Source organism: Callorhinus ursinus, unplaced genomic scaffold (assembly GCF_003265705.2).
Source record: "Callorhinus ursinus isolate GAN/ISIS: 27379988/994484 unplaced genomic scaffold, GSC_fseal_2.0 scaffold13, whole genome shotgun sequence".
Taxonomy (NCBI): domain Eukaryota; kingdom Metazoa; phylum Chordata; class Mammalia; order Carnivora; family Otariidae; genus Callorhinus; species Callorhinus ursinus.
The window spans coordinates 17,937,181-17,947,331 of NW_027397075.1; the positions used below are offsets into that span (position 1 = coordinate 17,937,181).

General features: G+C 53.5%; 1 long non-coding RNA gene across 1 annotated transcript in view; it reads left to right on the top strand.

Annotated features, from left to right (window-relative positions):
• LOC141374058 (uncharacterized) overlaps positions 1-10,151 on the top strand; it is a 19,312-nt gene that overhangs the window by 3,523 nt on the left and 5,638 nt on the right. The window lies entirely within an intron of this gene.

Sequence of the window (10,151 nt, forward strand, 5' to 3'; positions counted from 1 at the left end):
TCCTTCCTTCCTTCCTTCCTTCCTTCCTTCCTTCCTTCCTTCCTTCCACAAATATATTGAGCCCTTACCATGAGTCAGGCGTTGGGCATAAAACAATGAAGAACACACAGTCCCCTTCTTCAAAGAGCTTTTAGTCTAGTTGGGGGAGGGGGGTTGATGGGCCACGCAGGTGGTGGCGGTCCCGGACGCTCACTAAGGAAGGCGAGGATGAGCCCGTGGGTGGGGCAGCCCACTCGGGCGAGGCGAGCCAGGGAACGCTCCTTGGAAAGGCTGAGTCAACCGCTTGGCAGGAGTGCTGTAGCCCTGGGTGGGAGGGTGAACGGAGTGTCTCAAAGGTGCCCAGATCTAGCTGATCATGAGAATCACCTGGGGGAGCTTCATGAATCCCACACCCAGCCAGACCTACTGACTCAGAATTTCACTGGGCTGAGCCTCAGGAATCCGCCTTAAAGAAAACAAAACAAAACAAAAAAAAAAAAACAACAATCACCCCGGTGGTGTTTTTGATCCACCAGATTTGGTGAAGGGGTTGCCCTTTGTGATTCAGTGGGGGATATACAGCCTGCAGGAACAGGGTGTCCTGTGGTGGCGGAGAAGGGGGCCGAGACCGGCAGGTGGAGGAGACATTAGGGCCAGGGACGGAGAGCCTCCAGGTGGGCTGTTTGAAGGCTGCTGGCCGCCTCGGGCTCTGACCGCCGTTTAGGGACCTGCTGCGATGACAGGCACCGCGCCAGGGGCTCAGGGGCCTGAGGGCCTGCGCCCTGAGCAGGACAGACGTGGTGCAGGAGGCTGCTCTGGGACCCTGGGGGTCCCTGTCCCCCTGGGGTTTGCAACGAGTCCTGCCTCCACTTAGTTCAAGAGACAGCTCATTGTGTCATTCACCTTTTAAAAAAAGTTTTATTTAGATGTAATTCCTATGCCATAAAATTCATCCTTTTAGAGGTGTACGATTCATGGGGTTTAGCGTATTTAGAGTTGGCCACCATCACCACTGTATAATTTTACAACGTGTTCATCACTTTAAGAAAGAACTTGAGCCCGTGAAGAGTCGCCCACCCCTCCCATCCCCCAGCGACTGCCAGGCTACTTTCCCTGTAAAGCGTCTGTTCTGTACATTACACACACACGGGTCACACATGCGGGGCCTTCGTGTCTGGCTGCTTCCACGGAGCATGCTTTCGAGGTTCACTCACCCACGTGTAGTATATATCCGTCCCCTTTGATAGCTGAAGACTCTTCCATCATATGGATCTCGTTTATCCATTTGCCAGTTGATGGACATCTGGGTTGTCTCCACATTTGGGTATTAGGAGTAATGCTGCTATGCATACTTATGTATACATTTTTTCTTAAGCACAGGCTTTCGGTTCTCCCGGGTGCACATGTAGGAGCAGAATCTCTGGGTCATCTGGAAAGTCCACGTTTAACGTCTTGAGGAAGTGCCACATTGCTTTCCAAAGCAGTTACTCGCCCTCACGTTCCCACCAACAGCGTGTGAGAGTTCTGGCTTCTCCACATCCTCCCCGACTTGTTTTCATTCCTTGTTTCCCTCAGAGCCATCCTAGTGGGTGAAGTGGTACCTCACTGTGGTCTCGATTTGCATCTCCCTTATGACTAACGATGCTCAGCATCTTTCCATGTGCTTATTGGCCATGTGTATATCTTCTTCGGAGAAAAGTCTACTCAAACAAGCCTATGCCCGTTTCTTTTAAAGATTCAGACTTTTATTTTAATTTTATTTTATTTTAGAGAGAGCATGCAGGAGCAGGAGGGGAGGGGCAGAGGGAGAGAGAGAGAGAGAATCTTAGGCAGACTCCATGCCCAACGCAGAGGATCCCACCACCCTGAGATCATGACCTGAGCTGAAACCAAGAGTTGGACGCTTGACCGACGGAGACACCCAGGCGCCCCAACTTATACCCATCTTCAAATTGGGTTTTGTTTTTATCGTCAGGTTGTAAAAGGTCCTTATACGTTCTAGATACAAGTCCCTTATCAGCCATAGGATTTGTAAATATTTTCTCCCATTGCCTTTTCACTTTCTTAATGGCATCCTTTGAGGCATGAAAGTTTTCAGTCTTGATGACACCAATATATCTATTTTTTCCTTTGTCACTTGTGCTGGTGGTGGAATATTTAAGAACCCATTGCCTGGGGCACCTGGGTGGCTCAGATGGTTGGGTGTCTGCCTTCAGCTCAGGTCATGATCCCAGGGTCCTGGGATCAAGTCCCGCATCAAGCTCCCTGCTCCTTGGGAGCCTGCTTCTCTCTCTGCCTCTCTCTCTCTCTCTCTCTGTGTCTTTCATGAATAAATAAATAAAATCTTTAAAAAAAAACCCATTGCCTGATGCAGGCTCCTAAAGATTTGCTCCTGTGTTTTCCTCTATGAGTTTTATAGTTTAGCTCTTTACATTTAGGTCTTTGATCCGCTTTGAGTTCATTTTTACATGGTTTGATAGAGGGCATCCACTTCATTCCCTTGCGTAAGGATGTCCAGTTGTCCCCTATACCATTTGTTGGAAAGACTATTTTTTCCCTGCTGAATTCTTGGCACCCTTCTCGAAAATCCATTAACCATACGTCAGGGTGTATTTCTGGACTCTGGCTTACAGGCCGTCAGCCTATAGGTCTATCCTTACACCAGCACCAGCTGTCTTGACTCCCGTACCTTTGTAGTAGGTTTGGAAATCAGGAAGCGTGAGAGTGCTTCTAGTGGTGGGGGTGGTGATTTGGACTATTCTGGGATTTCAATATGACTTTGGATCAGCTGTCGATTTCTGCAAAAAAAGGCAGCTGGGATTTGGTAGGGAGAGCATTGGAGTCACCTCTTGATGTACTTCGGTGACGTCGCTAACAGGAGTATTTATTACATGTTAATACTCAAGTATTTGTTATCTGTTTGACAGGGAACAGAGGCCAGAACAGTTCATTGTTTTGCTTTGTTTTTTTAAAGATTTTATTTATTTATTTGACAGAGAGACACAGCGAGAGAGGGAACACAAGCAGGGGGAGTGGGAGAGGGAGAAGCAGGCTTCCTGCTGAGCCTGGAGCCGGATGTGGGACTCGACCCCAGGACCCTGGGATCATGACCTGAGCCAAAGGCAGACGCTTAACAACTGAGCCACCCAGGCACCCCTAGTTCATTGGTTTTTAAAGATTTTATTTATTTGAGAGGGAGAGTGACCAAGAGGGAGAGTGCACAAGTGGGCAGAGCAGCAGGCAGAGGGAGAGAGGGAAGCAGGCTTCCCACCGAGCAGGGACCCCCGTGCGGGGCTCGATCACAGGACCCCAGGATCATGAGCTGAGCCGCAGACAGAGGCTTTCCCGACTTAGCCCCCCAGGCGCCCCTGAAACTGCTTTTCTTGTGCCACACCTGCCTCCATGGGCCAAGCTAATAAATTAAAAACAACAGTGCATTCTGGGGAGTTGGGGGAGGCTTGACAGCAATTCATGCAAAGTAACTGCAAAAATAATTGAGGATCCTAAGGGCTACAGGGCCGGTGGTCCCCATTATGTCTCTGTTGATCACCAGTCTGCACCCAGCGCAAGTCAGGTGGACCCTGGCCAATGACAACGGATTACTGTGGGCCACCAGGCAGGAGCCCCATCTGCAGCTGCCGAGCTGGACGTGATCTTCGCTAGAACAAATTACCATAATTGCACATAATATATGGCCACTGAGCCAGTGAGTGTATTCTCTCCCATCCCTACCAAAAAGGGGATCAGAACAGTTGATTCATCTGGAGCAGACAACATATACCTTTACAGTCTTGCCCCAGGTCTGCGTGAATGCTCCTGCTCTTGGCATAACACGGCCCCGAGGGACCTGGACTGGCTGAGCATTGATGACATCATGCTCATCAGACCAGCTGAGCAAGCAGTGACTAGTGCGTTAGAGACCTCCATAGCACGTGACTCCAAAGAACGGGAGAAACGCATTGAAGATTCAGAGGCCTGCCATGTCAGCAACATTTTTAGGGGTCTGGGGGTCTGGGGCATGCTGAGACATCCCCCCGAAGTAAAGGATATGTTACTGACTCTTGGACCTCCCACCACGAGAAAGCAAGCCCAGCACCTGGCCTCTGAGATCTACAGGTGGCATCTTCCAAACCACGTGCCAGGTGACAGGGAAGCCGGGCCACTTTAAGGCAGGCCAAGGGCAGAAGAGGGCCCCGCGGAGAACTTCCAGGCTGGGGAGCAAATGGTGTCACTGCTTGGGCCATATGAGCCAGCTGGCCCTATGGTACTAGACATGTCCCCGTGGGAGAGTCACAGTGCAGATCCCCAGCGTCCTGGAGCAAGGCCACGCCACCTGCAGCAGAGAATGCAATCTCTTTCTAGAAGGCTGCTGGCCTGCTATTAGGCCCTCACAGAGACCACGGACTCGTGGCCAGGCAAGCCAGAATGGCTCATCGTGAGCGGGGTTCTGTCCAAGCCATTAGAATCATCAGGCCAGGCCGTCCTAAAACGGTGCGCCATGAAATGTAATTGGTAAGTCAGGGGCAGAAGGGCACACGTGATCTAAACCAGCTGGTGGGCCAGACGCCCACGCTACTGACCGAGCCCCTCTGCCTCGGCTCCCTCCCATGGCTCCACGTGCATCTCCGGAGAGCTGGCCAGGACCAGTTAAGAGAGAGGGAAAGACCCTAAGACGGTCCATGGATGGCTGGGCTCTATATGGGGGAGCACGCTGAAAATGGACGCCAGCTACATTGGTGTGTAATTCAGGGGTGACCTTGAAAGACAATGCTAGGCGGAGATCCTCTCCATGGCCAGGCCTTCCGGCAGTGAATGTGATCCAGCTCGTGGGAAACAAGAAGTGGCTGGGTTTAGAATAAACAAGGACTCACGAGTAGCGGTGAGTGGCTCGGTCAAGGGCCTTGAAAGAGAAACATTTGAAGGTGACGACAGAGAAGTCTGCGGTAGAGGCACTTGGAGGGACGTAGGGGAGTGGGCGAGCTGTGGAGAGATCCTGGGTTTGCATGCTTGTGCCCCCGGGAGAGCGTCCACCAAAGAAGTGCTAATAACCAGGAGGGTTGGCATAGCGCATATGTGAGCGGGATAGCCACACAGGGAGGGACGGAGGCCACACGTGGGCCCACCACTGACCCAGCCTGCCGGCAAAGAAACCCTGAGTTCTCTCTTTGGGCTCAACCCTTGAGAGGACCCCCCAGCTGCCTTGCAAGGTGTAGCCATTCAATTTTATTTAGAGAAGACTAGCAGAAAACAGAACGACTATCTTCATGGCTTTAAAGCAAGAGAAGGACAGGGCGCCCAGGTGGCTCCGTCGGTGAGTGTCTGCCTTTGGCTCGGGTCATGGTCCCAGGGTCCTGGGGTCGAGCCCCACATCAGGCTCCCCGGTCCGTGGGAAGCCTGCTTCTCCCTCTCCCACTCCCCCTGCTTGTGTTCCCTCTCTCGCTGTGTCTCTCTCTGTCAAATAAATAAATAAAATCTTAAAAAATAAATAAAATAAAATAAAGCAAAAGAAGCAACCAGTGAGGCAAAGATGACCAGATCTGAATGTTTTAACGTTGAACACTTACTTGTATGCAAATGAAGAGACCACAGACGGGGACATCGGCGTTACGTGTGTGACACAGAAATGATTAGTGAGTGTGAGGACTTCAACATGCAGCCACCGCGACGTGTGGGAAAAGGGCCTGAGTCGGACAAGCACCAGGGACTGAATATCATTCAGTGCCCACAGACACTTACAACGTCCAGTTGTATGGCTGGTTTCGTGTACAGAAGGTTCCTCACATCACCGCACGGACGATGTTCTAAAACATGGTTTTAGTGGTTGCAAAGGGTTTCACTGGTGAGGAGGCACCGCCCTATTTTACTTAACTACGTTCCCTTTTTCTTTTTTTCTGTCTTGGTAATTAACTTTGCAAGAATGAGACAGATACTCCAGGGATGGCTTTGCCTTCACTCCACGCGGGGCCTCAACGGGCACCAGCCTCCAAGGGCTCCGTGTTCAGGCCCCCAGCACGGGGTCCCACAGACCGCTGCACCAGGCCACGGGGCCCATGCTACCGCGCAGGAGGCACCCAAGTAGGCCCGTGCCCGAGACACCCGTACTGGACCTCCTGGTCGGGGGAGGGAGAGGTGATGCCTCACCATGGGGGCATTGTGAGGACGGGAATCTAGGACCTAAGAGGTGGGCATGAGGACGACTCCACTCACCACCACCCTGCATGACCCGCTCAGGGGATCTGGACTACCGGCCTCCGTAACTCCGGGCTCTGCAGGGTCAGAGGTCCTGATTTCAAAGGAAGAAATGCTTCCACCCAGGCACCCACTGAGCTCGGGCTGCCGTCCGGCTGGGCCAGGCTCCTTGTGCCTAAGGACCCGCAGATGTCCTGTCAGCAGTGGAAATGCCCCTGGATCAGCAGGAGAAGGCAGGACGCTCTTACCCGTGTGGGGCAAGAGGGAACATGTCTGGCACACGGGCGACCCATCTGGGTGACTCGGTTTTCCCTCGCCCCGCTTTGACAGCTAATGGACAAACACAGCAGCTCCAGCTGGGGAGCGCACGGCGGCCCGGGGACAGACCCCTCAGAAAGAAGGGTCCAGGACCCCCCACCAGGTAAGCCACCTGGGCCGGCAGACGTGCCACTTGTGGGGGAGGGGAATCTAGAACAGATGGAAGGTCTGCAATGTCAGGGGCTGGAGCTCCTCCCCGGAACCTTCCTCTTAGAGCTTTCTCCAGGAGGAGCCCCCTGGGATTCTGGGGTTGCTGCTCCCCAAACTTCTAGGAAGGAGTGTATCTGAGCACATGGGGATAGGTTATGACGGATGCTGTGATCCCCATCGGGATGGATGGCCTCGTTCCCCCAGCTGCTTGTGGGGCAACGGTGCACAGCCTCAGCTGCCAGGCTCCCTGTTGAGGAGGCTGGTCCCTTCCTGAGGGCCACCGTCATCCCAGGACCCCTGGAATCGGCTGGAATGGCCTGGCCCCGCACCCTGACGCAGGACAGCTCTGAGAGGCCTGCCAGCGTCAGGGCTCCCGCTGGGCTTGGCCGACGGCTTCGTGGGGGCTGCTCCCTCTCCCCGCTGTGGGATGTGACCCCAGAGCACTCCCCGATAAACGTCCGCAGGCTGACACCAGCCCCGGCGGCCTCCAGAGCCCGCGGGTGGCATCTGAGCGGATCCAAGGGGAGCAAGAAGGAGGATCCTTCAGCAAAGGGGCAGCTGGTCCAAAGCCCTTGGGCAAGAACGTCCATGTGGTCGGACCAGCAGAAGCCAGAGCGGCTGTAGGGGAGGGAGCAAAGGGGCCGAGCAGGACGGTGACCCCAGACGGACCACACGGGACCACACAGGACCTCGCAAGTCACCCCAGGATTTGGCTCTGTGCTCAGTGGCACCATTCCATGCGTTTCGATATGAAAAGTGACACACCATCTACCACACCCTGTAAATGAATCGTTCCGTCTGCTGTCTTTGGGGTGAGGACAGCCCCCAGGAGGCGGCTGAGGGGTACGTCAGTGACCCGGGGCAGGCGGGACAGCGGCTCAGACCAGGGTGACAGCACAGGGTCAGTGGGTTTTCTGGGAGATCGGTGCAGGGTGTGACAGAAAGAAAATCCATTAGACCAACAGCAAGTCCTGCCCGTGCGCTCGGATAATTGACATGTACGTTGCGCTGATATTGGTTTCCAGAGAGCGTTATTAAAGATTTCATGTAGTTGATGCAATCTATTATTTGCAGGGAATAGATCTTGAACAACTTTCTCGCTCTCTCGTTGTCAGTACGTGTTGATCTATGCTGTCATTTTTAATGAGTTAATTTTCCTAAAATACAATTAGATGGATAACTTTCCTGATTGCACTTAATCCCTTCTCTGGGGACTTTTAGGTTACTTCTTAATGTTTTACGACAATAAGCCAGATCAGCAACACTGTAGACACGTCCTTGTGTACTCACGCACTCTTACTCTGGGGTGAATTCTAGGAAGTGGGGCTACCAGCTCAGAGAGCGTGCCCATTTCTAGGGTTTTTGAGATGGACTCCTAATTGCCCAAACATTTCCCAAAGTACTTTCTCTCTACAACAGAGACCTAATTCACACATGAACATGGGTTTTTGCCCAACAACCTTTGCGCTGAAATAAGCAAGAAGGAAGTCACCAGTTCTCTGTAGAAGAATAATTAGTTTCCCAGGCAAGGATCTTGAGAAAAAGGGAAAGGAAGAGCTAAATAAATAGAGGGAGGGCAGCTGAACGTCTAGGAAGTGAAGAGGTAGGTCTGTACCCAAGGGGGAGCTCAGCTTCCAGAAACTTCCATCTGGCTTGGCCTCTGGCTAATGGCTCCACATGACGTGCAGGCTACCGTTTCCGCTCCTGAGTGAGGCGTGGACAGCCCTGCAGAATCTGGCCCCCTTCTTGCTTTTCGGCTCCAGCCCTGCCCCCTCCCTCGTGGTGCTCCATGTGATGGGACACCCCCCCTAGCAATCGCCTCCTGCCCTCCCTCACTCTCTCGGTCTGCCCAAGCCCTTCTCATCCCTCAAGGCCCAGGGCAAACATGAAATCTCTGGAGCGGTCTTCCGTCTTCCCAGAGCCCTCTGCCCACCGCTGGGGATGTCTCATCCCCAGGCTCCAATGCCAGGCATACAGCAGATGCTTAGTACATACTGGCCGGCCCAGGTTGACTCAGAACCAGATTCGGGGCACCTAACCCTCATCCAGTGCCTTTGACACTGTCCCAAAGTAAAGGCCTGCGCAGCAAGAACGCGCACAACCCAAAGGCAGAGTGCACAGCCCTCTCTCAGCTCCCCGCCAACCATTTCCATTACCCGTTGAAATTCCAGCGGAGCTTATTTCCTCTGGGCGTGATATTACCTCTAGTTCCATTACGAATATCCCCGGAGGCACTGATTCTCACCACTGTTAACCCGACTAACTAGAAGGCCTTAGTGCCTGTCCGAAGCCACGGACAGCCTACAGGATCGGGTGCGTGCTGCTCAGCATCACGGGGACACAGGGGCGGGCAGCAAGGAGGCAGGGGCGCCCGGGGAGGGGATGTCCACGGGGGAAGGACACGTGCGCTGGGAGGGAGACGGCGAAGAAAGGTCCCCTGGGACTTTCTGGGACGACCGTATTCCCTGCGTAGAACTCTGATTTCCAATCGCCTCCGGTAAATCTCCTTTTTGCTAGAGTGCCAGAAAACTCTCAGGTAATTTTCCAATTTCAATTCACCTTAATCTTAAAAATAAATACATGCCTCATGGCATTTTTCATAGGGGTGGGTGTTTGATGAAATAAAGTGAGTGACACCAGGGTGTCACAACTCCAGAAAGGTTTTGCGTCGCTGGTTAAGAGTTTCGCAGTGAGTGGGAGTTTGATGAACTGAACAGTGAAGTGGCTTCCAAGTCACTCTGCCCCTACTACGCTGATTTGCAAACATGTAACCTTCCTACACTGCTGCACAGCTCCGAGCCCTGGGGTGAATGAACCATGCACAGCTAGTGCGAGGCGCCCACCGGGCAGCTGGAGAAAGGACTGGAAGCCTACGTTAGCCGTCAGCTGACAGCTGCAGGACCCTCGGGGGCCCTTCGGGGGCATCGAGCCAGAGGCGGGACCAGCCAAGACAGCGGGATGGGCCACCAGGTTAGGGCACAAAACCTCCCCGGGACCTCTCCGGACAGCGGCAGGTTAGAGCCCTGGCTTCACGTTTCCTTCTAAAAGAGGCCACCGCCTGAGAAGGTTGACATGCTCCTTTCCGGCTCTCTGCAGTCAGAGGGTCACCCGCCCAGGAGGGGAGGGGAAAGGGCAAATCAGCGGCAGTAGCAGCTGCCGGTGCTTGGGCTCGAGCCTGAGGCCGCGCTGGGTGGCGTCTTTCAGGACCGGCGGGGGCTAGACAGGTCTCCTGATGTTTGAAGGGAATTCATGACTTCATTTCACTTTTTTTTTTAAGATTTTATTTATTTATTCATGAGAGACAGAGGGAGAGAGAGAGGGAGAGAGAGAGGGAGAGAGAGAGAGAGAAGCAGAGGGAGAAGCAGGCTCCCAAGGAGCAGGGAGCCCGATGCGGGACCCAATCCCAGGACCCTGGGATCATGACCTGAGCCGAAGGCAGACGCTCAACCATCTGAGCCACCCAGGCGCCCTCACATTGAGGTCTTTCATCCATTTTGAGTTTATCTTTGTGTAGG